The sequence below is a fragment of the Pyxicephalus adspersus genome, chromosome 1, assembly GCF_032062135.1.
Source record: "Pyxicephalus adspersus chromosome 1, UCB_Pads_2.0, whole genome shotgun sequence".
In the NCBI taxonomy this organism is placed as follows: domain Eukaryota; kingdom Metazoa; phylum Chordata; class Amphibia; order Anura; family Pyxicephalidae; genus Pyxicephalus; species Pyxicephalus adspersus.
In genome coordinates this window covers 84,754,167-84,765,347 of record NC_092858.1, presented here as the reverse complement: position 1 = coordinate 84,765,347, position 11,181 = coordinate 84,754,167, and the positions used below count along the sequence as shown (strand labels likewise).

General features: G+C 39.0%; 1 protein-coding gene across 2 annotated transcripts in view; it reads left to right on the top strand.

Moving 5' to 3' along the window:
- Positions 1 to 414: 414 nt before the first annotated feature.
- RAI2 (retinoic acid induced 2) overlaps positions 415 to 11,181 on the top strand; it is a 28,659-nt gene continuing 17,892 nt past the window's right edge. The window contains exon 1 of one of the 2 annotated variants that reach the window (XM_072416677.1): positions 415 to 823. The gene's annotated coding sequence lies outside the window, so the exon portion shown is untranslated. The other variant, XM_072416683.1, reaches the window with a different exon arrangement.

The following is an 11,181-nucleotide window of genomic DNA, read 5'->3' as shown; positions in this document are numbered from 1 at the left end:
AAATTTAAAATAAGAAGTATTTTTAAATGTACTGCTTTTACATTTAAAAATACTTAATATTCATACTGCCAGGTTAAAGAAATTTGGGGCACTACCTAAAGAACTAAATTTCCCTTTTTTCCTTTACCTTCCTTGTCATAGCATAAATAAATACAATTAGTAAAAAAAAAAACAATAGGTTTATATAATATATAAGCAAATTTATATTCATTATAGCTTTTATCAGTATTTTATACATAAATACAGACTGACAGAGCAACAAATCTGACAAGAAATCTGAGGTGATTGTGTGACAGGGAAGGGAGCATCACGTGACATGTGACCTGCCAGAGGCACTGAGAGGGCTGCTGAGGTAAAATATCACCCGCTGGGCGTCACCTCAGCACAGGGAATATCAGGCGAATAGGAAAGGCCAGAATAAGTGAATGTAACGGCACCATATCTCCATACAATGGCTGACTGGAATAAGGAGAGCTCTTATTAGAAGGTGAAGTGCATCATTGAGCTCTATGTGGAAGTGGAAAACTGCACTCGGATTTTTCCCGGGGACACACTGTGAAGGAGGAATAAGATGACAAGGAGATGGCATAAAATGTTTCAGAAGAGCCCTTGAGCCTGAGGAGGAGGGAGGAGGACGGCTGAGAGTCTCCGCACAGCACACACACATTCACACAGCCTGCCGGGCGGTGCCATGGCTGCTGACACAGGAGAGGGAGGAGCGCCCATCACACACTGACACACACACTGACACAGCCATACGTGTATCACCGTGTACATGGAGCCCCGCTAGCGGCTCGGGGTCACCATCGCTGTGGAGGATGAGGTAAGGCCGGGCAGTGCTGGCTATAGAGGACAGGATGGCACAGAGGCCATAACAAGAGTCAGGTGCCTGATGGTGCTCCATACAGCCTGACAGTGCACTGTGTGTGTATTATGTCTTCAGTACAATCATCAGGAGCCGGGATGGCAGCCAGGCTTCATGGATAGTGACTGTGCTCATTCCTTCTGCACGCCTACCCAGAGCATTTATGGCACTAGCCATAGATAATATCATCACAATACTGCTGGTATGTTGTGTATCCCCTGCTTATTGTTATGTATATGTTCCTCGTCTCTCCTGGAAAGGGCAGCAGGTTTAGTAACACATCTCCCTGCAGTTGCTGTTTAGACTTTAGCAATGTTGCCAAACAGCTGCTGCCTTGTGTTGTGGATGCAGAAATCCCAGAGGTGTTCTCTGTGTGATCCCTGACAGCTAGCTGGATTCACTGGTTCCATAATAAGTCTAGGGGGAGGGTGCCTTCTACAAGGTCTCATTTCCACCATTCTCCCTTTCATGTTTTATTTTCTGCATTTTGAAATAGCTGCAATTCTCTGCCCTCAGCTGTATAGGATAATAGGGCAATCATTAACCCAGGCCGGTACAATACTGCATTGTATTACAAGAAGGACACTTTGCCAACAAATTAAATCAGGTATGTTTATTAATTAAATCACTTGGTAAAAAGTAATTGTATGGAACCAGAGAGAACACACAAGGGAGATTGCTCTATGGAGTTATATCTGTGTGTGTATGGGATACATAGACACAAGTGTGTGCAATTGTAAAGCAATTATTGTAGCTTAATCCCACCAAAGGAGTAGGGAGAATGCTCCATATACTGCTATCTCTATATGAGATACATAGCAATACCCAGCAGCTTCATCCTGTGTACTTATATTTATGTAATATGCATGGAAATCATATCTACGTTTATCTGTGTATGTACACATGATATACAAAGAGACACGTGTGTGTGTGTGTGTGTACAATATGAATACAATATAAAGCATAGGGACCTAGTGATCACATTGAACCATCAGGGAGAAAGCCTTATTCTACTATACTATGCTATACTATGTATGTTTGTACACAAGCAAGTGTATATATCATTTTAAATGCAACATAAGAAGCTAATGATCCCTATCAGACAAATGATAATTATGTCTGTGTGTGAATGTATAAACAAACAAACAAAAAAAAAAATATATATATATATATATATATATATGTACAATTTTACAGCGAACCAGAAGGATCTAGTGATTACAAAGTGATTGCTTCACATAGATATATCTGTGCATGTATGTATGATGTACATAGAGACACATGTGTGTACAAGTGATGTTTGTGTTTGGAGTCTGTTCAGAATTCTGCAATGTGTTTTATCAGGAGCAGAGCTTTTCCTATGTCGGGCAGATCTGATCCATAGACAGGGATGTGGTGCAGTGAAGTTGTCCTCCTTTTTGGAGCTGTGTAATTGAGGATTTACACAGCTTTGTGAGGCAGAAGCAGGCTGTATGGGAGGCTCTGACAATTATTCTAGCCTGGGTAGCCTACGCTGAAGGGCTCTGCATAATTTGATGTTATTTTAAGACTATTTTCAAAGCCTAATGGAAAATTAGCGGATAGCAGTGTTTTTGGTGTCAATCATTATTGCTTGGTAGAATTTCCAGAATTAAAAAAAAAAGATACATCCATTTATTTAAGAAAATAATTTGCATTATTGCTGGGATATTCGTTATCTATTATCCAGTGTATTTCACTATATAATAATTGTCTTTAAAATAGGTTAAAGACTAATTTGTGTGGTTTAGAGACCCAATTTATTGCAAGGTGCTTTTCCATACACAGCATACAGAATGAGATACCTGCACCAGCAAAGCCTCCCATCCCCTGCTGTGATAGTGACAAGCAATTAGTGTGTTTTAATTGTCTGCAAATTACAGTGTGTGCAATCACAATGCAATGGCTGAGTCAGGTCAGCATCTGATTGGAAGACTGAAGTGGAGATTAGGGCTGGGGAAGTATTGTGAGATGATGAGGATGTTTGCAGCCACAGCCCCAGCCATCCAGTAGTTAATGAGGTGTGGGCATTAATCTGAAGTGGGTACATTTGACACAGAGCATTCACATTGTTCTGCTCAAAGATGTGCCTGGGAAAGGACATCATAAAGCAGAAGCCCTGCAAAGGGTTTATTAGAGGACTGTAAATTAGATCCCCTCCCTGTCCCTGTTCCATTAGGTTCTGGGCTTTAAAAATGGCCACAAACTAGTTTATTTTTTTAAACAATTTATCAACAATATTTATCACTATCTAAAGTTCTCTACAGACAATCTTTTTTTTCCAATAAAACAAATATATATATATATATATATATATATATATATATATATATATGCATTCAGTGAGCATGTGTTTTGTCAGGTTTTTATTGCTGTCTGTGTCCTGCTGGGGCCCCGAGGACCTCAGTCACTAAGATTAAAATAGGAGAAAATCCAAAATGTTAAATGGCCAATAAAGGAATAAAGAGGCAATCTCCCAACGAGGACCCTTGTTCCAGTAATAACTGTCTATGGGGAGGTTTAGCTCACTACCAGTTATCCCTAGAGGGCAGAGAGTGAAGGGAGAACTATGTAATGGAACACTATTCCCTACACTATCCTAAATAATGCCTTTAGATGACTTTTAGATTGACAGTAAAGCTGAACTCTAATTAGGGGCGGACATAGAGGGGTGCAAAGTGTCCTGCTGCATGAGGGCTCTGTACCCTCCTCACCCACAATGTGCCCACTGTTGGTTACCTCCACCACTGACTCTGGGAAATAAAGCCTAGATTCATTTCTGCAATTAATGCATTCTGTATTACATAATGTATTATTACATGTTCATAAATGTAATGTAAATGTATAATTTATTATTTTTTTAAATGTAAGAATTGTAATCTCCTGAATTTGATCAGCTATCATCAGCATTGTGCATGTGTGCACAGCATAGCTCAGAATAGGAGAGGAAAAAGCAGAATATGAAGTAGGTCAGTGCTGATAAGGAGCATGCTGATAGGGGGAGAAAGGAAAGTTAAGCTGCGTACACACGTGCAATAATTATCTTTGGAAAGGAATGACTAACGATCGTTCTTCCGATAATCGTTAACAAAAAAGTGCACAACAACGCTGATGAACGAGGATTGTCGCTGGAAACGAACCGGCGGACCTGATTGGGCGACATTTGTTCGCAATCTATGGTGTGTATGGTTGTTCAGTGATCATGGATGGTTCTGTGATACACTTTCTCCTGTACACGTCACTTCCTGCATCGTTCAAACGATCGTTTCTAGTGTGTGTACACTATTGGTGGATTATATTTGAACGATCGTATCGTTACAGCATGTAGAGAATTGTGCACAATACAATCGTTCCAAATAATCCTGCATAATTGTTAATCTGTTGTTAGTCATTCGTTTTCTATTGACAATTATTGCACGTGTGTACCTAGCTTTACATAGTGGAAAACTTATCGCTATGACACTTCTTCATCACTGTCCAGACGGGTTGGAGTTGGCCTCACACAGCCCTGGTGTATAGGAAGTGGGTTGTAAGACTGAGAATGCCTTGTAGAGAAGAAGTATTGTGAGGGATATCTGTGTGCATTGCAGCAAAAACATCTTTCTTTATTTTATCTTTTGATGAACCAATATTTTTTTTTCTCTTTATGCAATAAAGACAATCGGAACTCATAACCTCTTATTTCCTTTTGGAGATTGGGGTATATGACCTTTGAACAGTCAATGTAGAGAAAAACAATATGTGATGTATAGTGATTCCAAGGGCTCAATTTATAAAACGGAATGAGACATTCACTCAAACATTCCCTCATCTTCCAGGTCCATGTGTTTCAATGGCAGTAATCAGTTTCCACCAGGGAATGCTTAAGGGAATGTCTGAATTCCTGTTTTATAAACAAAGCCCAAAACATACTCTTGATAGTGTGAAAGTCATTACTGACAAAAGAGTTTACACCAGGCAATGCATTTTAATAAAAATGTGTCTACTCTGAAATCAGACTGTCTCTGAATATTGTGACTTGCCAGGAATTTATTTGTGCAGACTTGCGGGGAAGCTCTCAGGAAAGGAAAGCATGAGCTCCTATTGGTGATGTGTTATTGAAGGTGCATGTTCTAGGTGGATTTCCTGACATCAGATATGCAGCTGCCTGTTCCAGGTGAGTGACAAGTAGTAAAGTAAGTAAAGGGATAACATCCCTGGAGCAGGCACTTCAGAAAGCTAGTCATCCATGAAGGATTCCATCTGTCTGTCCTGACAGCTTTAATTGTTACACAAACTATGGGTTAGTGACAGCCTGTTGTGGGGAGCAGCACAGTTGGCGCATAGGTTAGCACTCTGGCCTTTGCAGCACAATGTCACAGGTACAAATCCCAGCCAGGACTCTGTGTCTGTGTGGGTTTCCTCCAGGTACTCCAGTTTCCTCCCAAAAAAAAGCCCCCAAAAACATGCAGTTAGGTTAATCAGCTTTCCCTCAAAAATTGTCCATAGTCCACGTAATGACATATGACTATGGTAGGGATATCAGATTGTGAGCCGCTTTAAAGAATAGTTAGTCACATGACTATGGACTTTGTAAAGCTCTGCATATTATGTTGCACTATATAAATACTGTGTAATAATAATAATATTGCATCCTGTAATAAAAATCCTTTGCAATTAATAGAATGGAGTAACCTGTTCACCACTACTGTTAGCCTAATGGGAACCAAATGTCATGTTACAAATAAATCAAATAACATAAAATTAAATTTCATCTTATTAGAAAGTTTAATCAGGCTATAATCACAACAACAGCCCCCCAAAAAACAGGTGAATCTGCTTTGTCAAGAAAAAAAAGCAGATTCACAAAATTGCCTACACCTTTCTCCCAGCTGTATATGTCTGCCTTCCCTTCTTCTCTCCACCATTCAGTTTGCCCAACAGCAGTGTGGGGAAATTTCAACCTAGCTAGGAACTTGCAAAGGGCTAAGGACTGCTCTCGCCCACCTCATGTAAGACTACCTGGGCCTAGTGATTGACAGCTATAGCGAACAGCACCGCATGAAGGATGGGAGGAAGTCTCATGTTCCTCCATACTCAGAAGTACTGCTCTTTTTTTTTGAGCGGGCGGGGTACATGGATACAGGCAGATGAATGAACCTGTTGCTCTAGGCACTTATGAAAGAAGTAATAATTATCTGATCCTTTTTATGTAGATTAATCAGTCAATGTCTGAGGTGAACAGGAATTTTTCAATTGATGGCCTCTTGTTGGGCTGTGACTGAAATAGCATACAGCATGTCTGTGGAAAAATAATATCTCTACTTGTACATGTATTCCACACTAGGGATGAGTGAGAAAATTTCCTCAAACTTCCAATGGGACATTTCAGCGAACTGTTTTCGCGAAACCATCGGAAGATCGAGAAAATGATTCATTCATTCCTGCAGCCCTGGGAATCCTCCTATTTGCGATCCCCGACACTAGGGGTTAATTAACCTCTAGTGCCCAGGGATCACAGTGGAACTGCAGATGAACTCTCAATGGAGTTTCTCTATTGAGAGTTTGTCAGCAGTTCAGTCCCCATGTCACTTATTTCAATGGGGTGTACTTATCAGAGAATCTCCATTGAGAGTTCGCCTGCAGTCACAGCTGATTGGAGGCTTTTGCGTGCCTCCTCTAAACAGCTGTGACCGCAAAGTTCCCACGGTCAAGCCCGGTGACTGTGAGAACTGAACTGGAGATGAACTCTCAATGGAGAAACTCCATTGAGAGTTCTTCTGCAGTTCCACTGCGATCCCCGGACACTAGAAGTTATAATTAACCTCTAGTGCCCCGGGATTGCAGTGGATTCTCAGGGCTGCAATCATTCTTGCAGCCCTGGGAATCCTGTTTTTGATCCCCGGCACTAGAGGTTAAATGGGGACAAGTCTCCCCATTCAAAACCTCTAGTGCTCTATGATTGGCTTTCCTCAGCCAGTCAGAGAGCACTAGAGGTTTTGAATGGGGAGACTTGTCCCCATTTAATCTCTAGTGCCGGGGATCGCACACTGAGCTGATCAATGAATGCAGAGCTCGATCGGCAAATTTACACCGGCTATTCTCGCCTACAATTTCAGTAAGCGGGAATGGCCGAATTCGCTGTGAGATCGGGATTCAACACACATATAGGTGAGGTACAGGTATGTTAACAAAGAATTGTAATAACTTGGTAATTGGAAGTATAATAAAAGAATTGCATTTAGTGTAAAAGATATTAAAAAGCCCGTTCACCATACAATGACAATCTCCCACCCAAACATCGGGTGTTCCTAAGCAATCACAAGTTTCTTGGGCTGGCATGGCGCGCTATTTCTTTAATAAAAAAGTTCTTCTGGATTAACCCAATGGATTGTTTCAATGTCTAGTACATAGTTCCAGGAAGCAGGAGGGGCCAGATCAACCCACAATTTTGAATGTTGGAAGGGGGGACATGTGGGCATTTCTAAGGTGTTGGTGTAGTTAATGAAATAAACTAGTAGGCATACAAGGGCTTACTGTGGTTAAATGATAACTAAACTCAAAAACAAAAACTTAATATATTGCAGCATGCTACATGGGGGCTACATTGGTCTTATTTTTTTTGTAAAAACATTTTTTGGAAGAACAGAACATACTGGTTGATCTTGTCAGAAATAGATTGTTGTCATTTCTTGTGAGCTTCAAGAAAAGTAATGGGAGATGAGGTGTGTTATTTGCAGGATTGCTTGGTGAAAAAAAGAGAAAAAGTGCTTTAAAAGAAAAACTAATTCTCCTCTAAATATTAGTACATTTAGAACATTTTTGGGAGGTTAGAGGTGATGTAAGTTTAGAACCTTCTGGTTTTTACAGACAATGATGTTTCTCTTCCCTATAAATTCTCCTTAAATAGATGCATGCGGTGGTACAAACACATGGGGTCCTTGTAAATGTCACTACATCCAGAGAATAAAAGATTTAATGAAATGCATTGCTTCTTCAAACACTTCATCTGTATCTCCCTTTTCTTCAAGGTGCTGTAGTTTCTGTCTATGAAAATACTGATTTTAGAATAGAAGAAGTCATGATTTGGGTTCCATAAGACATACCAAGGGGCAATGTTGGGCGGATATCACTCTGACTGGTGGAGTATTTCAGTGGAGGTCTTGTTACATCCACATTATGGAGAGGAAGAATTGTTATTGCCTAATGTTGAAATGTTTTTAAATACCAAAAACAAATATTTACCTACTAATTTATTCTGCAGAAAGACTCTTTGCTCTAACCCTTCTTTTTAATTTCTCTAGGAATATTTTATAGGAATATAGGAAGGGATCTATAATAGGAATATCTTACGTGGCCTTTATGTGACTCTGGCTGATTTATGAGTCTGTAACCAGGGAAAATGTCATTGTTTGAATTAGATTCATCTGCTAACATCCTGTTAACTGCTCTGCCTGTTTATACAAAACCTTTATTGGTATTTTGGAGATATTCAACATTTTTAGCTTGCAGTTATTATTTTTGGAAATGCTGAGCCAAATATGAATTAACCAGTTTTCTTAAAATGCTACTAGTCCAAACTTCTATACTCCCTGATCTGCGTGAGCACACATGTATGTTTTACATTTCATTTTTCACATATATCACTCAATAGGATCTTTGAATTACTACATGAGTAAATACTAGTTATGGTATAAAGAACACTTATTAATGTCAATAGTGTTGGATTAGTACACTGAAAAATGTATTTTTGTTTGGAATCCCTCCCGACAAGTCCCATAAAAGTTATAGGAGGAGTGTTGGTTAGGGTAGTGTAAGGTGTGAGGGGAGGATAAGTTTACCTCATATACTAGATGTCTTAGCTGTGTGTGTCCAAAAGAGGCAGATTTCACCCGGGGTAACACCGGATACCCTGCATTTCCCCCAACTTCAAACCTGTATATCTGCAGTTTGAGATCTAAGTCACTTCAGCCACTGACTTCTACACTTTTGTGCTGATCAATGTTTTCCTGCCTCTACCAAGATGGCCATCTTCATACAGGCACAGTGCAGAACAAGGCCAAGAATAATAACTAGTATATCTGCCTGCTTTGTTTTGGAGGGGGTTTTATCTGTGTTCCTCTACTTGTTGAACAAATAACATTATACTGTACCATACTTCAATAAAATGAGCAGAAGGAGGCAGGTACATTAAGTCAAAGCAGTGTTTTGCTATTATTGTTTATTTACATGACCACCAGCCAATCACACTGCAGTAAACTTGGTCTTAGCACAATCTTGGGCATGGCCCAGTCTTGGAGTTGGTGCCACTTACATCATATGAGAAAGGTAGTAGATTTACAGCTTTTTGCATGTATGTTTGTAGAAAAAACATAAGTGCTACATATTAGCGTTATAGAGTTACTGGCAATGGTCAGTGAATAATTAGGAAAATAAATGAATCCTGCCATTTTTGAATGATTTGAAATCTTGTAGGCATCATGTATGTGGAAAGTTTATTCCTGCAAAAAATAACTTAAACAAGATGCAACGTACAGAGATTGTGATCTGTTCCCTTTATTATTCATGTACTAGAGCTGTAAAGTGAGTGGAACAAAAACAGTCACTTAGTGCTTCGCTGCATTTATAATTTAACAGAGATGCAGATATGTTTTGTCAGGGCATTTCCACATGACCTGCTCCCTCAGGTTTTGGAATTACCCGTCTGAGACCTCAGCATCTGCATGTTTGGATTTAGTGTCTCCCTTGACAGCTATTACTCTTTAATGCACCAATTATACATGCTGGGTCTTATTATGCAGGATAGACATTTCAGACAGTATGTGTATCTGTTGGAGAGCTTGTTAGTCTTCAAGGTGAGCTTCCATAATGAATATGTGCATATGTATGACAGGTAAAGTCAGCACTACATAAAAAGATTCTAAAATATGGACTTAGATTTTATGCCTTCTTACCCAGTGTTTGGTTAAAAACAAGCATGGAGCTGATATTTTATAATAGCTAAACATTCAATTTAACATCATTTCTTTCAATTTCATTTAGTTTTGTTTAAGAAAATGTTCTCAATGTATATCCATTTTATCCAATAAATATAAAAGTATATCCAGTAGATTTTAATTGTGGACACTGCTGTGGTTAGAGATGTGCTATGTAAGAATCATTTCTTGGTTGCATATCTTTAATTGCAAATACCCATTTATAGGACTACTTACCATACATAATCAGTAACATCTATCTTGTACATTTTCCCAACATAGTTTCTGGGTAATTTTCTATGTAGTCCTTTCCATGTCCAGGCCTTGCTTTTTTAGTTTCACCTGACATCTGCGGTTTATAACGTGGTAAAAACTGAGAGTGACTCCTTCACAAAACCAGATGTGAGTTGTAATAATTTATGAGACACGCAGTACTGTGTTTCAGCAGCTTGTTGCCAAATATGTTACTTTTCAGACATTTCTTTCTATGCACATTAGGTGGACCTGCATACGGCTTTCACAACTACATTTTATAGGCTAGCCTTTAAAAAATCTCATTTTATTATTTCCTCTATGTGCTTGCCTGGTGACTTTTATAACTGACTCACGCAATGCATCAAACAGGTCCATTTCCTGTCTAGTAGAACTCATAAAGTAAGGTAAAAAATGCATACAGAATAAGGCTTTTTTTAAATGTCAGAACTCAATCTAAAGGTCAGATTTGGCTAGAACACTGAAACATTTAACCCAGACTTTCCATAAAATCAAAATTGACTAACTATTCCATAATATGACATCCATATCAGGGCTTCTCACACAGTCATCTTCACACATTGAGAAAATAATATTTTTGAATGAGAAAGAAGGCTTTATAACAATTGAGCATAAAGATTATTTTCCTAAATAAATCATTCTGCAGTGTTAGAGGTAATAGATTTTCCTTATTATGAATGCTGAAGATCATTGTCTGTGCCTTGAAAAAGTTTGAAATTTTAATTTTAATGTAATTAATTTGCTTGGGTCGTTTGACAGAGACGTAGTTCTGATGCTCTTATGATTGGTCATAAACTAATATTGCTGTCAGAATAGAAAATATAAGAAGAAATATAAACTCCAGCCTTGTCTTCTGTATTGTACAGGCTCCTCTCCTGTACTGAATTAATTGCTCAGTCGGATTTTACAGCACACAGCACATTAGAATCTGCAGCAAGTCAGATAGAGCCGACCTAATTGCTGGCTTATGGACATGCAGCATCATCTACCGTGTTTCCCCGATTTTAGGACATCCCCATTAAGTAAGCCACCCCCGATTTTTAAAAAAATAATTAAAATAAGACACTCACC